We start from the raw sequence: 19,249 nt of genomic DNA, 5'->3' as shown, positions 1-19,249 counted from the left end.
TAAGACTGAGCATGGCATCCCAACATAGCTAGCCCAAACTTCACAACTGTCTTCCACATACAGAGGACCTAGTTCAGTCCCCTGGAGTTTCCACAGTTGTAGAGTTCATGAGTTTCCATGAGCTTGGTTCAGCTGTCTCTGTAGATTTCTCCATCATGATGTTGACCTCGCTTGCTCACATGTTCCCTCCTCCCTCTCTTCAACTGGATTTCCATAGCTTAGCCTGGTTCTTGGTCATGACTCTCTGTGTCTGGTTCCATCAATTACTGGATGAGGGCTATATGATGATAGTCATCAATCTGATTACAAGGGTAGGCCAATTCAGGCACCCTCTTTACTATTGCCAGGAGTCTTAGCTGGGGTTCTCCTTGTGGATTCTTGTGAGCTACCCTAGCACCAGGTTTTTATCCCATAGTGGCTCTCTCCTTTAATATATCTTTATCATTGCTCTTCCTCTGCATTCCTCCCCGCCTAGGCCATCTGGTTCCCTCCAGTCCCCTTACGACCCCTTACCCCCAGTTCGCCCTGTAGATATCATCTAATTTCTCTTCCCAGGGTGATCCATGTGTCCCTATTGGGTCTTTTTAGTTACATAGCTTCTCTGTAGCTGTGGATTTTTAGCCTAGTTAAACTTTTCTTTACATGTAATATCAACTTATGAGTGAATACATACCATACTTGTCATACTTAGTCTAGGTTACCTGAATCAGGATGCTTTTATTTTCCTAGTTCCATCTGTTTGCCTGAAAATTTAATGAGGTCATCCTTTTTTTTAAACAGCTGAGTAGTACTCCATTGTGTAAATGTACCAAATTTTCCTTCTCCATTCTTCAGTTGAGGGGCATCTAGGCTGTTTCCAAGTCCATGCTATTACGAATAATTCTGCTATGAACATCATTGAGCAAATGTCCTGTAATATGATTGAAATTCTTTTGGGTAAATATGCAAAACTGGTATCATTGGGTCTTGAGGTAGATTGACTTGCAATTTTCTTAGAAAATGCCATACTGATTTCCAAAATGGCTGTGCAAATTTGCAACCTGACCAGCAGTGGGCAAGTGTTCCCCTGACTCCACATCCTCTCCAACATAAGCTGTCCTCAATAGTTTTGATCTCAGCCATTCTTAGGGGTATAAGATGGTATCTCAGACTTGTTTTGATTTGCATTTCCCTGATGTTTAAGGATGGTGAGCAAATGTCTTTTGGCCATTTGAGTTTCTTCTGGTGAGAATTCTCTACTTAGCTCTGTATCCCACTTTTCAATTGGGTTATTTTTATATTTTGATGTCTAATTTATTGAATTCTTTATTAATTTTGGAGATCAGATCGCAGATGTGGAGTTGGTGAAGATCTTTGCCCATTATGTAGGCTGACGTTTTGTCTTATTGACAGTGTTTCTTGTCTTACAGAAGCTTTTTCATTTTAGGAGGTCCCATTTATTGGTTGTTGCTTTCAGTGTCTGTGATGCTGGTCTTCTTTTTAGGAAGTGGTCTCCTGTTCCAGTGTGTTACAGGATTCTTCCCACTTTCTCTTCTTTCAGGTTCAATGTAGCTGAATTTATATTGAGGTCCTTGATCCACTTGGATTTGAGATTGTGCATGGTGATAGATATGGATCTGTTTGCAATCTTCTGCATGTTAATATTCATTTATGCCAGCACCATTTGTTAAAGAGGCTTTCCTTTTTCCATTGTACCATTTTGAATTCTTTGTCAAAAATCTGCTTGCTGTTCATAGTTGCGAGAATTAGTATCAGGGTCTTGGATTCAATTCCATTGATCCATCTGGCTCTTTTAGTACTATAGCTCTAGAGTAGACCTTGAAGTCAGGGATGATGATGCCCCCAGATGATCATTTATTGTACAGGATTTTTTAGCTATTCTGTTTTTTGTTTTGTTTTGTTTTTCCAAATGATGTTAAGTATTATTCTTTCAAGGTCTATGAAGAATTGTGTAGGGATTTTGATGGTGATTGAATTGAATCTATTGATTGCTTTTGGTAGGATTGTCATTTTTATTTTGCTGATCCTATGTATCCAAGATCATGGGAGATCTTCCCATTTTTGGTATCTTCTTTAATTTCTTTCTTTAAAGACTCAAAGTTCTTGCTACACAGGTCTTTCACTTGTTTGGTTAGTGTTAACCCAAGACATTTTATATTTTTTGCTATTGTAAAGTGTGATATTTCTCTAATTTCTTTCTCAGCCCCTTTATAATTTGTATATAGGAGGATAACTGACTTTTTTGAGTTAATCTTGTATCCCACCATGTTACTTCTAATTGGTCTTAATAATAAAAACCCAGAGTCAGATATTAGGGAAGGAAAGATGAAAGATCAGAGAAGTAAAGCAGTTAGCTACTAAAGTTCTTACCTCCATGAGATCCAGAAACCAAAAGGGGTTTAGCTCCTGTCTCTTACTGCCTTATCGTCCTCTCTCTGCTCAGTGATGTCACATCCTGTCTTTACCTTCCTAGGGCTGGGATTAAAGGCATGTGCCTCCCACATACTGGGATCATAGACATGAGATCCCAAGTTCTGGGATTAAACTTGTATGCCACCACTGCCTGGAGTCTATGGTTAACTAGTGGCTAGCTCTGCACTCTGATCAGCAGGCAAGTTTGTTAAAGCACTAACAAAATATCAGCATTTTCTTTTTTGGATAAAATAAAAGGTTAAAACTAATTTAAGAAACACTACATATGATAAGTACAATAAATATATACAATATATATGGGCAAAAATACATCAACAATATCAAGTCCATTAACAAACAATTGGTAAATTCAGAGAAAATACTCCTTAAAATGGCAAATCAGAGAAAATACTCCCTACCATCCTATTTTGGTGATTCTGAAATGTACCTAATTCAGGTTCTTTTCTAACTTGCATTTCAAAAGTTATGCTTTTTTTCCTTTTTAATTTTGTATTAATTTATCTTTTACATTCCAACCCCAGTTCTTCCTCCCTTCTTTCCTCCTGCTTTTCCCACCTCATAGCTACTCCTTGAAGAGGCTAAGGCCTACCCTAGGAAGCCTGCTAAGTCTGTCCCATCATCTCCATCCCCTTCACCCCTGTGTCTAGGCTGAGCAAGCTATCTCTCCACTTAGAATGGGCTCCATTAAGTCAGTTTTTGTATTAGAGTTAGATATCGGACCTAATATAATATCCCAGTTGCACAATTGTCACTTATATTAAGGGAGTCTAGTTAGGTCTTACGCGGGTTCCCCATTTGTCAAACTAGATTCAGTTATCTCTCCCTAGCTCAGTCCACCTGATTCTGTGGGTTTCCCCATCATGGTCTTGGCTACTTTGTTCATATTATCACTCCTCCCTCACTTCAATTGTACTCCAGGAGCTTTGACCTTTGGTTAGTTGTGGATTTCTGCATCTGCTTCCATCTGTTTCAGGAGGAAGGTTCTAGCTTGTCTGGGGTTGTGGATTGTAGGCTGGGTTTCTTTTTATTTATGTCTGGTATCCACTTATGAGTGAGTACACATTTTATTTGTCTTTCTGCTTTTGGGATGCTTCACTCAGGATGGTTTTTAGATTGTCATTGTTTTTTTTTTTTTTTTTTTTTTTACCACCGAGTAGTACTCCATTGTGCAAATACTTCACATTTTCTTTATCCATTCTTCATTTGAGGGGCATCTAGGTTGTTTCCAAGACCTGGCTATTGTAAATAATATTGCAATGAACACAGTTGAGGAAATGTCCTTGTGGGGTGAATGTGCCTCCTTTGGGTATATGCCCAAAAGTAGTACTGCAGGGTCTTGGGGTAGGTTAATCCCTAGTTTTCTGAGAAATCACCATACTGATTTCCTCAGTGACTGTATAAGTTTGCACTCCCACCAGCAATATTTTTGATCTTAGTCCTTCTGATCAGTGTAAGATGGAATCTCAGAGTGGTTTTGACTCACAATTACTGATGACTAAAGATGTTGAATATTTCCTTAAATGTCTTTCCACCATTTGAGATAATTCTGTTGAGAATTCTCTGTTTAGGTCTGTACCTCTTTTTATTTTATTTTTTGCCCCGTTTTTTAATTGGATTATTTGGTAGTTTGATACCTAGTTCCTTGAGTTCTTTGTATATTTTTGAGATCATCCCTCTGTCAGATGTAGGATTGATGAAGATCTTTTCTTATTCTGTAGGAAGCCGCTTTGTCTTGTTAACTATGTTCTTTGCTTTACAAAAGCTTATCATCTTCAAGAGTTTCCATTTACTAATTGTTGATCTCAGTGTCTATGCTGTTGGTGTTTTATTTAGGAAGTCTCCTGTGCCCATGCTTTAAATGCATTTCCCACTTTCTCTTCTCTGAGATTCAATGTGGCTGGATTTATATTGAGGTCTTTGATCCATTAGCATTTGAGTTTTGTACATGGTGATAGATATGCATCTATTTGCATTCTTACACATGTTGACAGCCAGTTATACAGCACCATTTGTTGAATATATTTTCTTTTTTTCCATTTAATACTTGTAGCTTCTTTATCAAGAATTAGTTGTTCACAGGTGTGTTGGGTGATATGGGGACTTTACTTAGATTCCATTGGTCCACCTGTCTGTTTTTATGCTAATACAAAGTTGTTTTCATAACTATAGCTCTTTAATAGAGCTTGAAGTCAGGGATGTGATGCCCTCAGATGATCCTTTATTGTGCAGGATTGTTTTGGCTATTCTGGTTTTTTGTTTTGGCATAAGAGTTTAAGTATTGTTCATTCAAGGAATTTGAAGAATTGAGCTGGGATTTTGATGGGGATTGCATTGAATTTGTAAATTGCTTTTTGTAGGATTGCCACTTTAATATGTTGGTCCTACCTATCCAAGGAGATATTTCCATTTTTTATATCTTCTTTAATTTTTTTCTTTAAAGACTAGAAGTTCTTGTCATACAGGTCTTTCACTTGTTTTGTGAAAGTTACCCCGAGATATTTTATGTCATTTGTGGCTATTGAAAAGGGTGATGTTTCTCTGATTTCTTTCACAGCCCTTTTGTCATCTGTATATAGGAGGGCTACTATATTTTTTTGAGTTAATCTTATATCCTGATGTATTATTGAAGGTATTTGTCAGTTGTAGTAGTTCTATGGTAGAATTTTTGGGGTCACTTACGTAAACTATCCTATCATCAGCAAATAGCAAGAGTTTGACTTCTTTTCCAACTTGTATCCTTTTGATCTCCTTTTGCTGTCTTACTGCTATAGCTAGAACCTTGAGTATTATTTTGAATAGATAAGGAGAGAGTAGACAGCCTTGTATTGTTCCTGATTTCAGTGGGATTGCTCTGATTTTCTCTCCATTTAGTTTAATGTTGGCTGCTGGGTTATTGTATATTGCCTTAATTATTTTTAGGTAAGTTCCTTGTATCCATACAACCTTTATAATAAAGGGTTGTTGAATTTTTTCCAAGGCATTTTCAGCATCTATTGAGATGATCATGTAGTGTTTCTTTTTCTGTTTGTTTATATGGTAGATTACATTGATTGATTTTTATATGTTGAACCATCCCTGCATCTCTGAGATGAATCCTACCTGGTCATGATGGATGATTATTCTGAAGGGTTCTCAGATTTGATTTGCCAGTGTTTTATTGAAGATATTTGCATCTATGTTCACGAGAGAAATTTTTCTGTATTCTCTTTATTATACTTGTGTCTTTATGTGGCTTGGGTATCATGGTAAATGTAATCTCATAAAGAGTTTGACAAAGTTCCTTCTGTTTCTATTGTGTGCAATAATTTGAGGAGAATTGGTATTAGTTGTTCTTTGAACATCTGGTACAATTCTGCACTGAATCCATCTGGGCCTGGGCTTCTTTTGTTTGGGAAACTATTGATAAGTATTTCTATTTCCTTAGGGGTTACAGGTGTATTTAAATTGTTTATCTGTTCTTGATTTAATTTTAGTATGTGACACTTATCTAGAAAAGTTTCCATCACCTTAAAATATTCCAGTTTTGTGGAGTATAGGTTTTTGAAATATGAACTGGTGACTCTCTGGATTTCCTCATTGTCTCTTGTTACTTCCCCCCTTTTGTTTCTGATTTTGTTAATTTGGATATTCTCTCTCTGTCTTTCTATTAAACTTTGGATAAAGGTTTGTCTATTTTGTTGAATTTCTCAAAGAACCAATTCTTTGTCTCATTGATTCTTTGCATTGTTTCTTTGTTTCTATTTTATTGATTTCAGCCCTCAATTTGACTACTTCTTGCTGTCTACTTCTTCTGGGTGAGTTTGCTTCTTTTTGTTCTAGTGCTTTCAGTTGCTTTGTTAATTCACTACTGTGGGATTTTTCCAGCTTGTTTGTGTAGCCATTTAGTGCTATGAACTGCTTTCATTGTGTACCATATGTTTGGGAATATTGTGCCATCATTTTCATTACATTTTAGGAAGTGTTTTATTTATTTCTTTATTTCTGCCTTAACCCAGTGGTGGTTCAGCTGATCATTTTTTCAATATCCATGTGTTTGTGGGCTTTCTGAAATTAATGCTGCTGTTGAATTCTGACTTTAAGTTGTGATGATCTGATAGGGTACAGGAGTTCATTTCAATTTTTTTGGTATCTGTTGATGTTTTCTTTGTTATCCAGTATGTGGTCTATTTTTGAGAAGGCTCCATGAGGTGCTGAAAAGAAATTGTATTCTTTTGTGTTTGGGTGGAATGTTCTATAGATGTCTGTTAAGTCCATTTGAGTCAAAACATATTAGTTCCCTTATTTCTCTGTTAAGCTTCTCTCTGGCAGATATGACCAGTGGTGAGAGTGTTATGTTGAAGTCTCCCACTACTAGTGTGAGGAGCTTGATTTGTGAATTAATCTTTAGTAATGTTTCTTTCATAAGTGCAGGAGCCCTTGTGTTTGGTGCATAGATGCTCAGAACTGAGATTTCCTGTTGTTGGATGTTTCCCGTGATGCATATAAAATGTCCTTTTTTATATTTTTGATGGATTTTAGTTTGAATTCTATTTTGTTAGATATTAGGATAGCAACACCAGTTTGTTTCTTAGGTCCAATTGACTGGAAAAAATTTTCCCAATCCTTTACTCTGAGGTAACGTCTGTCTGTGAGTTAGAGGTCTGTTTCTTGTATGCAGTAGAAGGATGGATTCTGTTCATGTATCCTATCTGTAACTTTTGTCTTCTTACAGGTGAATTGAGACCATTTATATTAATGGTTATTAATGACCAGTTATTGCTAGTTCCTGTTATTTTTGTTTTTGTTGTTAGTGATGGTATTGTGTGTTCAGTTCCCTTCTTTGGAACTTGCTGCTATAAGATCATCTATTTTCTGTGTTCCTGTGGACATAGGTGATTTCATTGGGTTGGTGGTTTCCTTCCTTTCTGTATAGTTATTAACTAAATTTAGTTTTATCATGGAATCAATTGTTTTCTCTATCTGTGGTTATTGAAAACTTTGCTGGGTAAAGTAGTCTGGGCTGGCATCAGTGGTCCCTTAGTGTCTTCATAATATCTGACCAGGACCTTCTGGCTTTCATTGTTCTCATTGAGAAGTTAGGTGCAATTCTGATAGGTCAGCTTTCATATTTTACTTCGCCTTTTCCTTTTGCAACTCTTAATATTCTTTATTTTATATGTTTATTGTTTAAATTATTATGTGGTAAGGCAACTTTTTTTGCTCCAGTCTACTTGGTGTTCTGTAAGTCTTTTGTGCTTTCATAGGCATGTCCTTCTTTAGGCTGGGAAAGTTTTTGCCTATGATTTTGTTGAATACATTTTCTGTGGCTTTGAGTTGGTCTTCTCCTTCTATCACTATTATCCATATGTTTAGTCTTTTAATGGTGTCCCAGATTTCCTGAATGTTTTGTGTTGGATTTAAATTTTTCTTTGATCAATGAACCTATTTCCTCTATCATATCTTCAATGCCTGAAATTCTCTCTTCCACCTCTTGTATTCTGTTGTTTATTCTTGCATTTGTGGTTCCTGATTGGTTACCCAGATTTTCCATTTCCAGAATTCCCTTGGTCTGTGTTTTGTTTATTGCTTCTATTTCAGATTTCATGTCTTGAATCATTTCCTTCACTTTTTTTGATTGATTTTTCTTGAATATCTTTAAGGGATTTGTCTGTGTCTTTCAATTTTTTGTTTGTCTCTTCTTTCATTTAAGAGAATTTTTCATTTCCTCTTTAATGGCCTCAGTCATCTTCATAAAGTTATGTGTTAGATTGTTTTCTTCTACTTCATTTGTGTTGGGATGTTGATGTCTTGCTGTTTTATCAACTCTAGTTTCTAGTGGTGCCTTATAGCTCTTCATATTTTTGAGTATGTTCTTACCTTGTTCTCTGAAGGTGGGGAGTCCAAAAGTTTCAGATTAATGATAATTAGGTGTTTATTTGGGAAGCACTTACACAGATAAAAGCAAAGCTGCCATAATCCTGCTCCAGAAGTTGCAGTCTGTATCTTTCTGATGCTTTCTGCAACCCAAGAGAGCTTGAGCCAGCCCCTCCTCTACCTTATAATGCATCAGTTTTACACTTGAAACCATGTCCAATGGATGTGGCCATCACCACACATTCACTGGCAAGGCAAGATGCCACTACAGTTGTCTGTGCATCTCTTTCTCTCATTGGTATAGGTGGTCCTGAGCTTGTGCTTCAGGGTGACTCACTCCAATTGGTGTAGTTGGGAGCTGTGGCTTGTTTACCACTCCTTTAGGCACAAGCAGAACAGAGCCACTGGTGTCTGATCTTCCTGGTGGAAGTGGACCCAATGCTCAGGTGGTCATGCCTTGAGGTAGAGGTGGGGCTGAGAGTCCAGTGGTCAATGCAGTAACTATGTAACTCCAAGAAATAACAGTGGAGGGTGGCTGGGACACAGGTGCTCTTTCCCAGAGGGACTTCTTGCAATAGTTTCTGGAAACTGCTGCTCTCCTCTCACTTGGTGATCACTCCTCACTCCTGGGCCTGAGGAGGGGGTAGTTCCCCTGACACTGCTACCAGGTGTGATGTTCTTGCATCTCTTGATACTGATTCAGGACTGGAATTTGGTCCTCTCAATGATGATGCTTCAGGCCTGAATGTTGAGCCTCACTCTGTCCCCAAAATTATCTTTTTTAAATTTAATTAATTAATTAATTAATTTATTTTTCAGTTTAAATTTAGATAAGAAACAAGGTTGCTTCACAAGTCAGTTCCAGGTCCCTCTCCCTTTCCCTCCCCTCCTCCCGTGCCCTCCCCTCAACTCCCCCCATTATCCCCTCATTTCCCCAGGGAGGGTGAGGCCCTCCATGGGGGTGTCCATAGTCTGTCATTTCATATAGGGCAGGGCCTAGACCCTTCCCCAAGAGCTCAGGGTGAGAGTGCACCTCACATTGTTGGATGGGAATTCAAAGTCTGAACCCAAAATTATCTTTTAATGTATCTCAGACATATGCACTTTACACCTCTTTAGTGTAAATATGCTATCAAGGAATACTATAACTATAAAGTCTTCAACTCCCTCAGGGACCCAAGGAGGAAATAATATTACCTGAGTAAGTAGGAAGTGCAAGCAAGCAACTTCTAAAAAATGTGAGAAACGACAAGTCTGCTTAGACTGTCACCCAATATTCCTCTGTAACATTGGGGCATCCATCTTTATACTACTGACCTTGCATATCTGTCAGGCTTTTCTGTGAAGCAGGATATTCTGAAGGGCTTTCTTAACTTGTCTTGGAAAAGTTTTGCAGTCACTTTCTTTCATGTCCTGCTTGTCCAATTTGGAAAGTATACTAGCATCAGTAGAGGCAAGGGCAATTTCTTTTCCAGTCGCTAACTTTTGCCACAAAGAAAGTAAACTCCACGTGGAATTTCTTCAGTGCCCATCATCTTCTCTGAAGCAGACTGGTGCTGCCAGGAGGAGACTTGTATCATTGTCGTGAAAAAGAACCATACGTTACTAAAACATCTTAAATATCATATTCTGCAGATATCTGAAGTGTTTGGAGATGATCTGTCTGGCTAAAATATATATGTTTGATCTTGAAAACATACCTAATATAAACACAAGTTTGATTGTAATGACTATTAACTTGCATTTCTTTATATACTAATAAATTGGTAATGATAATTTTAAGGGTTAAAAACATGCATTGGTAAAGGAGCTGTGTAGGTATAATGCCTTGAACAAGAGTGGAGATGTTTGCACAGTATTTTTTAGCAAAAGTATTCTCAACTTTGTATCAATATACAAAGATCCATATCAGTGTAAAATACTTAAAACTAGTAGTTGTTTTCTGATTAAAAGTAGATTCAATAATCTGCTTTTTTATTCTACTTCTATGTTCCCCATTTTCTCTTCAAAATAAGAATTATGAATCTAATATCCTTTGATTAACTTTTTTCCCTGACCATTAACAATAACAACTTGTAACCAACACACTAAATTATGACAAATATACATAACCCATTGAACAACCGAAAACCACCTACTCTACCTCTTGGGAATGTGGCCACTGTGTTCTTAAATCTACTTCTTGTTCTCTGGGGGTGAGAGCATCTTTAGGGGATCCTGAAAAGATAACTTTGTATTACTTTCAAGTCCTGGGAGAGATGGCTCTATCACTCATTTGTTGTCCAGTCTCTGTGTAATGGGAAAGTACAGGGATTGCCTAAAGTCTAGAGTGGTCTGTGAAGCTGGATCTTCTCATCTAGGCATCTCAAAATGGTCCTTAACAATATGTAGTTCAAAGCCAATCTTTAGGTTGTATTTTTCAGATTAGTGATATTATCATAGTTGATTATTTATTTTGGGGCCCCATCAGCCTTTTGGAGACGTCAAAGGTTGCTGTTAGGCATGGCTGTGATACACTGCAGAAAACTTAAGGAGTTTAAATGTCATATACAGCAGATATAAAAGAGGTAAAAGGATCACTATTTGCTATGTACACACAGATTACAAAATCTTAATTCCCAGTTACCTGATAGAGACTCAAACCTGAAATCCTGTAAGGAAGCTAGATGAAGTCTTTTTCTAGAATTAATTAGTACTTTATATAACCATTAATATCCTGACAAAGTTTAATATTTAATATATAATAATCTTATAATTTTTAGATATTATTTATACCTTAAGAAAAGAGTAAAAATAAAACAAAAGAATTATGAGATTCTGGCAATAAAGTAGTCCCTAAATTTTGTTTTTTCCTTCTGTCCCATATAAGCTGGCTCTTCTTACATAATACAGAGTTTTTGGATTTTCTTTTAATAAGCATGCTTGTGTTAAGGGAAGGAGAGAGCCAAGCTCAAACTCAAAAGCCATGTTTAATTTTTAATTTAACTGGGACTACAAAAAGACCATTTCCATTTTATGTCTATAGAGAAAAACCAGAAAAAAACCCATGTGGAATGATTCATGAAATTTTATCCTGTTGGAGATGTGATATGCTAATAGTACAATACACTCCTTTCATATTTTTTCCTGAATTATTTTTCCTTTTTCTTCACATGTCTTATTTGTCCAGTGGCCTTTAGATTCCTTAGCTGTATGTCCTCATTCACTTGAAAGGACAAAATATTTCCTCAACCCTAATTTTGGGCAAGTTCCTTCTCAGCAAGTTATTTCTGAAAAACACTTGTTAGTTTTGTAAGTTACTTTAGATTGAATGGCCATGCTGTTTGATGAGCTATCACCTCTCTTAATAAAGATGTCTCTCTTGTTCAAATTTAATCTTTATAAATTTTGATTTATGTATTCTCCTGAAATTTTTATTTTCTAAAGCATTCTACCATCCAGAGTCATACATATATGGACATTAGTTTCTTTAATGGCTCTGTAAGGAGATTTATCCATGATGAAATGAAACAGATTTGAGGTGGGGGCCCCCTCAAGGTGTTTCCCAATGGCAAAGGGTTACTTTGAATATCCCTTGTTCCTCTACATCCATTAGTCCAATGCCTGTTGTTGCCACAACTTCTACATAATCTAAAAGTGGGGGGCATTCTGTTGGGACTACTTATAGAAAAACATTGTTTCTAGGAATACTCTGTTTACAATCCTTTTTAGGTGACCTTGCTTACTACAATGTAAACACCTGATATTTCAATTTTTCTTCAAAATTCTGGAAATCACTTCTCCTATCCAAGCATCATCATGGTTGTGAGTCTCAAGATTGATTGTATCTCAGATCCATTTTTCTAGGGCTGTTGATCTTGCCTTTAACAGGTTAATTATCTTCTTGCATTGTGCACTAGCAAATTCAAAAGCCAGACATGAAATTATTATTTATCTAGCTTCTGAATTTGGTATCACTCTATTTACTGCTGAAGTCAATATTTAGAATAGTTCTGTGAAGGTTTCTTTTGTGCCCTGTATAATATTAGTAAATGACACAATTTTCTTTCCTACTTCTTCAATTCTGTCCCAAGCATTCAAAGCTGCTGTGTGGCATAAAACCAGGGTGTGGTCATCATACAGAGATTGCCTTTGTACATTAGCATATTCTCTATCTGTAAGAAGTTGCTCATGGGAGATTTCATACCTCTAGCCCTACTTGGTTGTTCGATGGTCATAGACTCTATTATAATTGAAGATCAGGCTCCAAGCCTTCTGTAACTAACTGTCTCCAGTCTTGAGGGATAATTTTATTACAAGTTGACCACGAGTTTAACATCTGTTTCACAAAGGTGAAAGCATGCCATATAAGATTATTATTTCCTCGAATCTCTTTAAATCTAACATTGTTACTGGAGTCCATTAAGCTCTTGCAAAGCTTTGGGGATAACTATCATTTAGTAGTTGTTCCTGTAAGGTTACTAGATAAATTAAAGTTGGTTGTTTGAAAACCTTAGGTTATTTCTCTCTAGCCTTATAATGCAATGCCGAGATTGGTTCTCCTTTCAATTCCTCTATCTGTATCTGAATATCTCTATGATTTATTTTAATAAGTTTTTCTAAGGCCTGTACTTGGCACTCATATCAACCGACTTTTTTTAACGAGATAAACCAAGAATTATCAAACCAACAATAAAGATTCCCAAAATGACAATTAACATTTTATCAATCCCGTTTAAGCTGGTTATCCCCTCATTTAATTGTTCCATTTGTAAACCTTGCATTGCATAATCATACAGGGACCTAACTCTCTTGATTGTAACAGTGTTTCCCACTTTTTTTAATGTGGAAAAAACTCTTTTAACTAACCCTTCAAGAATTTCCAATTGTCCCACCAATCTGTGAACAGTGCTGATTCAGATGATGATTAAATGTGAAGGTGACTTCTGCTGTGTAGAACAGTACAAGCCCAACCAGGCTTAGAGACAGCTACCTAGTTTGGCAGCAGCCTGAGTAGACAGTCCATGGAAAGCCCACAACCCTCAAGGAGGGAGAAAAGTAGCCAAACAGCCAGCTGTCTGCTTGGGGGAACTTGCAAAAGTGGCTAACTCCTATGGTGTTTGGAGCCCAAATACCTGTTGAATTTGCTGCACAGAGGCTGCTAAAGAATAATTCCAAACTTGCTCAGAGGCTTGGGGAAAAAATGAAAAACCAAACCAGCAGGGTAGTGACTATGACCATTTGCAGCTCTGGCCTGCACAGGCAGCTGCAAGGCCATAGATAAGCAGATTTTTTTTTTTGCGAACTTGTGCCCCAAAGTTGGAGGCCAGATGTAGCACAAATTCTAATTGGTCGTAAGAATAAAATCACAGAGTCAGATATTTGGGGATGGAAGCTGAAAAGATCAGAGAAGCAGAACATCCAGCCATTAGAGCTCTTACCTCTACTGGATGCTCAGATCAAAAAAGGCTGAACTCTTGTCTCTGCCTGCCTTACATTCCTCTCTCTACCCAGTCACATCACTTCCTGTCTCCATCACTCTAGTTCTAGGATTAAAACATGTATCATCACCCCCAGAAAGATGTGTGCCTCCCAAGTACTAGGATCAAAGGCATGATGTTCCAAGTGCAGGGATTAAAGGTGTTTGCCACCACTTGGCCTCTAGGGTTAACTAGTGGCTAGCTCAGCATTCTGATCTCCAGGCAAGATTTATTTGTTAGAGCTCAAACAAAATATCACCACTACAGTCACATTGTAGACCTCTGTGTGATCTCCTAACCCTAGAAGTTGTAGAAGTTGTTCACTTATTTTCTGAATGGAAATGAGTTTAGAAAGCTGACCATGTTACTTTGTTGCTTAAAGCAAAAGATCTGTCTGTCTGTCTATCTATCTATCTATCTATCTATCTATCTATCTATCTATCTATCTATCTATCTATCTATCTATCTATGAAGCATGCTATATGGTAGATCTCAGTTTCTCAGTGTGATTATTAAAATGGCAGAGTTTTGGTGCCCAGCCTCAAAGATTCAGGATCAGATATACTGTATTTCTGTGAGAGCACCAACAGATCCTTCTGGTTCAGGAAATGAAGACTCCACTCTGAAACAAATCACTCAGCAGTTCATATTTTCACTTCCTTTTTTTAATGTTACTGATAACTGAAGCTAAGCAAGCCCAGTCAATGCAGTAGACTGAGGTATAGGATACATCTGTACATTGAATTAAAACTTAAAGGGTAAAAGTTCAGCCACTAAACTTTAAATTATAAAACCTCCTCCTTGGTAACCCAACATTACAGAACAAATTTCTTTATAAGTTTTTTGGGAGTCATTAGCTGCTGCTTAAACTCTACTCATTCTGCATAGTGTTTTGCATAGTACTTGTCAGAAAGTTGGTGATTTATAAATGTTAAATGCATGAATGAATGCATTAATGAATATTTTTTCCAGTTCCTCTTATCTTGTTCTAAAATTTCCAAACACAATTACCACCTTCTACCACACAGCTCAGGGGAGAGGCGAGATCCTGAGAGCTGGAATAATTGATGTATTGCCTCTTGGAATAATTTGAATGAAATCAAATCTGGAAGACAGCAATGATTAACTCCAAGAAAATGGTCTTCAGTACTTCTGTACTTCATGATTTTTTGTAGTATGGACTCACATATAAAAGAAACCAAAATACAATGCTTTGTGTGATATTTCTTTTTAATTGGATTATGAGCTCCTCGAGGACTATACCCTATTTATAACTGCTATAGGTAGAGGTACCCACTGCATCTCCTTTTGATAATGTTCAAAACATTTGTTATGAAGTGACTGAAATGCAAGGATGATACCACAATTATTTAGCATGTAGATTGGGGCAACTTTGAAGTAAAAATGCCTCAATCCTTCTGAATTTCTAATGTGTAGATACCTCCTTTTCTCTTTTATATATAATAGACACCAGAGTAGTCCATATGAATGCCTTTGCGAGGGTAAGTGTTTCTCATTTGAGGTCAAGGATTTTTGTCTAGAGAGCAGGACAAGTGAGAGATGATTAGAAATGTTTAAATGAACTCAAGGATAATCTGGGATCTCAGAACAAGTGGGATTATGGACACCTTGAACTTCCAATGACTTGATGGCGTTAGTGAGAGGAAGACACGGGTAATATATGTCAGTGCCCTTAAAGCTTGTGGCAACCATATGAGTTGATACACAATGAATGGTTTTATCAGTGAGAGCAGCTAGTCCAGGACATACCATCAGGAATGATTCAATAGCTGGCTCAACTTAATCCAGAACTATTATGGTGATGCTGACAGCAGAAATATAATGACAAATATGAGTAAGTTTTAAATTTGCATATCTGAAGACAACATTTGCAGTGGCAAGTGGTATTTGGCCTACACATATATATTGGAAACTGAGCTGCACTGAAAGTCATGAGTAGCTGACTCTAGCTCAGGACAAGAAAGTTTGTTAGGATAAAAAATAAAATTTGCTACTTTGACAAGGTTGCTGTTCTTGGGTAGAATTGAGGCAGTTGTAATCAAGCCAAGTTGACATAAAATTGAGGCTAAATGAGTGTCTAAAAAAACAATGAAAACAAATACAAAGATCTCTGTTTGATCTCACTTTCCTGCCATGCTGACATGAAAGCCACTTTGAATATATGGATGGACACAGATTGTACCTAAACAGCTCAATCAAAGTGCACTTGGTTTGATCATATTTTGAGGCTGGCCTCACTTGCTTTTGATCAAGGCAGTAAACAAAAGCAGTATTAGTTGCTTGGTGGAGAAACACATTGTTCTGAGAGCCCTGGTACTGTTTTACGGAAAAACGCTTCTCTGTTTGGATCCTGTTAACCTTGTTTATGAGGAACATTTTTAGCTTGTCTTTTAGAACATCTTAAATGGATGATTTTGTGTTAGCTGATGCCTGGCTCTTCATCAGTTCTTTCTAAATTTAATTTTCCTGTTTTTTTTCCTTTGCTTCACTGAGCCCTTCCTTAATCATCAGATTATAGTGTTCAATATGATTCCTGGAATTGTTCCTTTTTGTCAACACAATAAAACACAGATCATTGATATGTGTAACACTCTACCTTCTCACTTAATGACTCTCCATCAGTGTCCCAGTCAATCTTGAGGACTGCATCTGAAATAACCAGAAGGCAGGCTTCCTTTCTTCCTGATGCCTGACTGACTATCTTTCAAAGCCAGCTTTCTTCATAAAGTGTGAAACAGTGTCTTAATCAGTTGTGTAATATCGTGTGAATATCAGATTTAGGTTAACTCCTTCATTGAATGGGTTTATTCTAATTTCCCTTTCCTACATAATTCCTGTTTGTAGGTCCCCTTCTGCCTCTGGCCTGATAAACTTTAATTCTGATCATAAGATAAGTATGGGTTAGGATACCCTGGGGCTGGAAAGTACTTGGTTCAAAAATGCAGTTTGTTAGGGCTGTGTCAGAGATATGCAAGCCCTAATTCCACTGAGGGGCTGTGGCTGGAAGGATATGATGTATGACTCATTACTATTCTGTTGTTCTCTTGAAATTACTCATGGTTGTATCTTTAAACTTGAAGTTTGCAAGTAAGGTCAGATGAAAGAATGCAGCACACATGAAAGCAAAGGAGAAATGCCCTCCTTTGTGGCTACCATGCTCACATAGTATTTATGATACTTATGAGACCAAATTCTCCCAGACCCACTATGTCTACAAGTGAGTCAAGGTAAAAAAAAAAATAAGGTCTTGACTGAGCGAGTGGATACAGTGACAGTTATATATCTTCTCCTCCTCAAAATGATTGTGTTTTTATATGGTTTTGTTACTGGCTTTCCTCCTTAATATTATGTTAGTATTTCATGAAAATTATACCTTTTAAACATGGCATCACAATAGCACTCATGATGATGTCCTATAGTTTATAAATGAACATCCCTTTTAATTTGGTTTTTAGAGATGGAGTCTCACTTTCTACCTCAGGTTGGCTTTGAGCTCTCTAGGCTTCTGCCTTAATCTTCCACATGCTGGGATTGTAGGCCTTCAGTAGCTACCCAGCACTTGCAGGTAATTTGAACAATAGCCCTTTGTAGTCATATGTGTATGCTTTCTGTACCTATTTGTGAAAACTAGGAAAATATAACAGAGACAAGTTTTATCTACAATATCTAATGGGTCAAGCAGTGACCAATATGGTATTTTCTGTAGTTTTAAAAAGTCAGTTATGGTACAGTCAGTTCAATCAAGTTTGTGATGAGTAAGAATTTAAATGACCCAAAATTGCATTGGTACATGAAGTCAATTCGATATCCCTGGATAGAAGTAGTTTCAATCATGACCAGATTAATCACTAAGGTGTTAACATAAACCAATAGAGCAGAGAGAGTTTGGCTTAAGAACTTTATATCATTTAAAGTTTCAACCCATTATCCTTTTCAAGCAAGTGCCCTCAGGCTCTCAAATTAATTGTGTGTGATTTAAAAGACTTAAGTTAAGGGCGATACACCCAGCAGCAAGCAGACTGGATTGTTGCTATCTTAATTTAATTAAATCTTTATTCTTATATTTTAGTCCATATAATACTTGAACGACCCTAAAAATTAAAATAAAATAAAAAATGAAGATAAAATTCTTTTGAACTAAGGAAACGACTGAGTTACAAAGTAACCTGATTTAGGGAGGATGAAGGACTCTAAAAACTTCAAGTTCCTAGCAAATAGACTCCAACTGAAAGTTCCTTTCTGCCTGGATTTGTATGCCTCAGTGACAGACCATTCTTCCTGTTTTCCTGGATGGTGCCTTGGCCTCTTGGTGCACATAGACCTTCTCTTCTGACTCAGAGCCTAGACTACTATTCTAAAAATGATCAAGTTCAAAAAGCTGCCTCTGCTTCAACTCCGTAAGAATTTCTGACTCTTTTAGAAGCCAAAATCTTCTCGGGAGGATGAAAAACACTCTTCTTCATCTCTCTTTTTTTAAAACTTACAACCCTTTTATTGTTTATTGGAAACTTGGATTATCAGTGATTTGCTGATACCTTCATTTGCTCTAAGGATACTAATCAATTACTTGCTGTGTGTCTGATATTATAGTAGATACAGACAGGAGCTCTTTCTTGCCAGCTCTTTCCTTCACTCTTTTGGGGCATTTACTCACTATCAAAGTGAAATAACAAATATAAAACATGCTGGGAGAGGAAATGTTTTGAGTTCTGCATTCCAAGAGATGGGGTGGCATCATAGTTTTAGAATGATTGGAAGACGAGTAGAGTAGTGACGCCCTAAAGGAAAGAGCATTTCCACGGAGCAAACTGAGCAAGGGGCCCAGAAGGCTATGTAATCCAATCACATTTTCCTCCCCAAAAGATCATCGTGGTTTCAGTAAAATGGAAAAATTTCTACACCTCAAATTGTTAGTCTTCTGGATTGATGCTGGAACCTATTCTGTAAAATATACCCCAGGGGCAACACAAAATAATTATTAAAAATGTTCTTAGAAGTGCCTGGAAATACTCTTAATGATGCGATTTGAATGCAAGCATTTTCCTCCAAGAGGCCCCGTGTTAAAAGTACAGTAGACCCTTAAGAGGTAGAGTCTAAGGAGAGATCTTCAGTTGGTGCTGAGGGTCTTAACTTCAAAGGGAGCTATGAGACCTGAGTCAGTCCTCCCTGTCTCTGCTCTGGTTCGAAGTTGTTTTACTCTGATCTTCCCTCGGTGCCTGGAGTTGATAGAGCTTGAGATGTGCCATTTGAACTGTGATGAACTGTGACCTCTAAAGCTGTGAGTGAATATAAATCATTTCCCTCTAGGAAGTTATTATCTCAAGCATTTCAATGTACTGTTTATTTGTAATGTGTTTTACTCAAAGCAAGGAGATATATTTTAAACAAGAAGGGACTAAGAAGATGGTCCAGCCATCACTGTGCCTTCTGTGTAAACATTAAAGCCTCAGTTTGTACATTCAATGTAAGAAGTTGGATGTGCC

This window comes from Mesocricetus auratus, unplaced genomic scaffold (genome assembly GCF_017639785.1).
Source record: "Mesocricetus auratus isolate SY011 unplaced genomic scaffold, BCM_Maur_2.0 Super-Scaffold_15014, whole genome shotgun sequence".
Taxonomy (NCBI): Eukaryota; Metazoa; Chordata; class Mammalia; order Rodentia; family Cricetidae; genus Mesocricetus; species Mesocricetus auratus.
The sequence above is the reverse complement of the archived record's forward strand: the minus strand, read 5'-3'. Positions refer to the sequence as shown.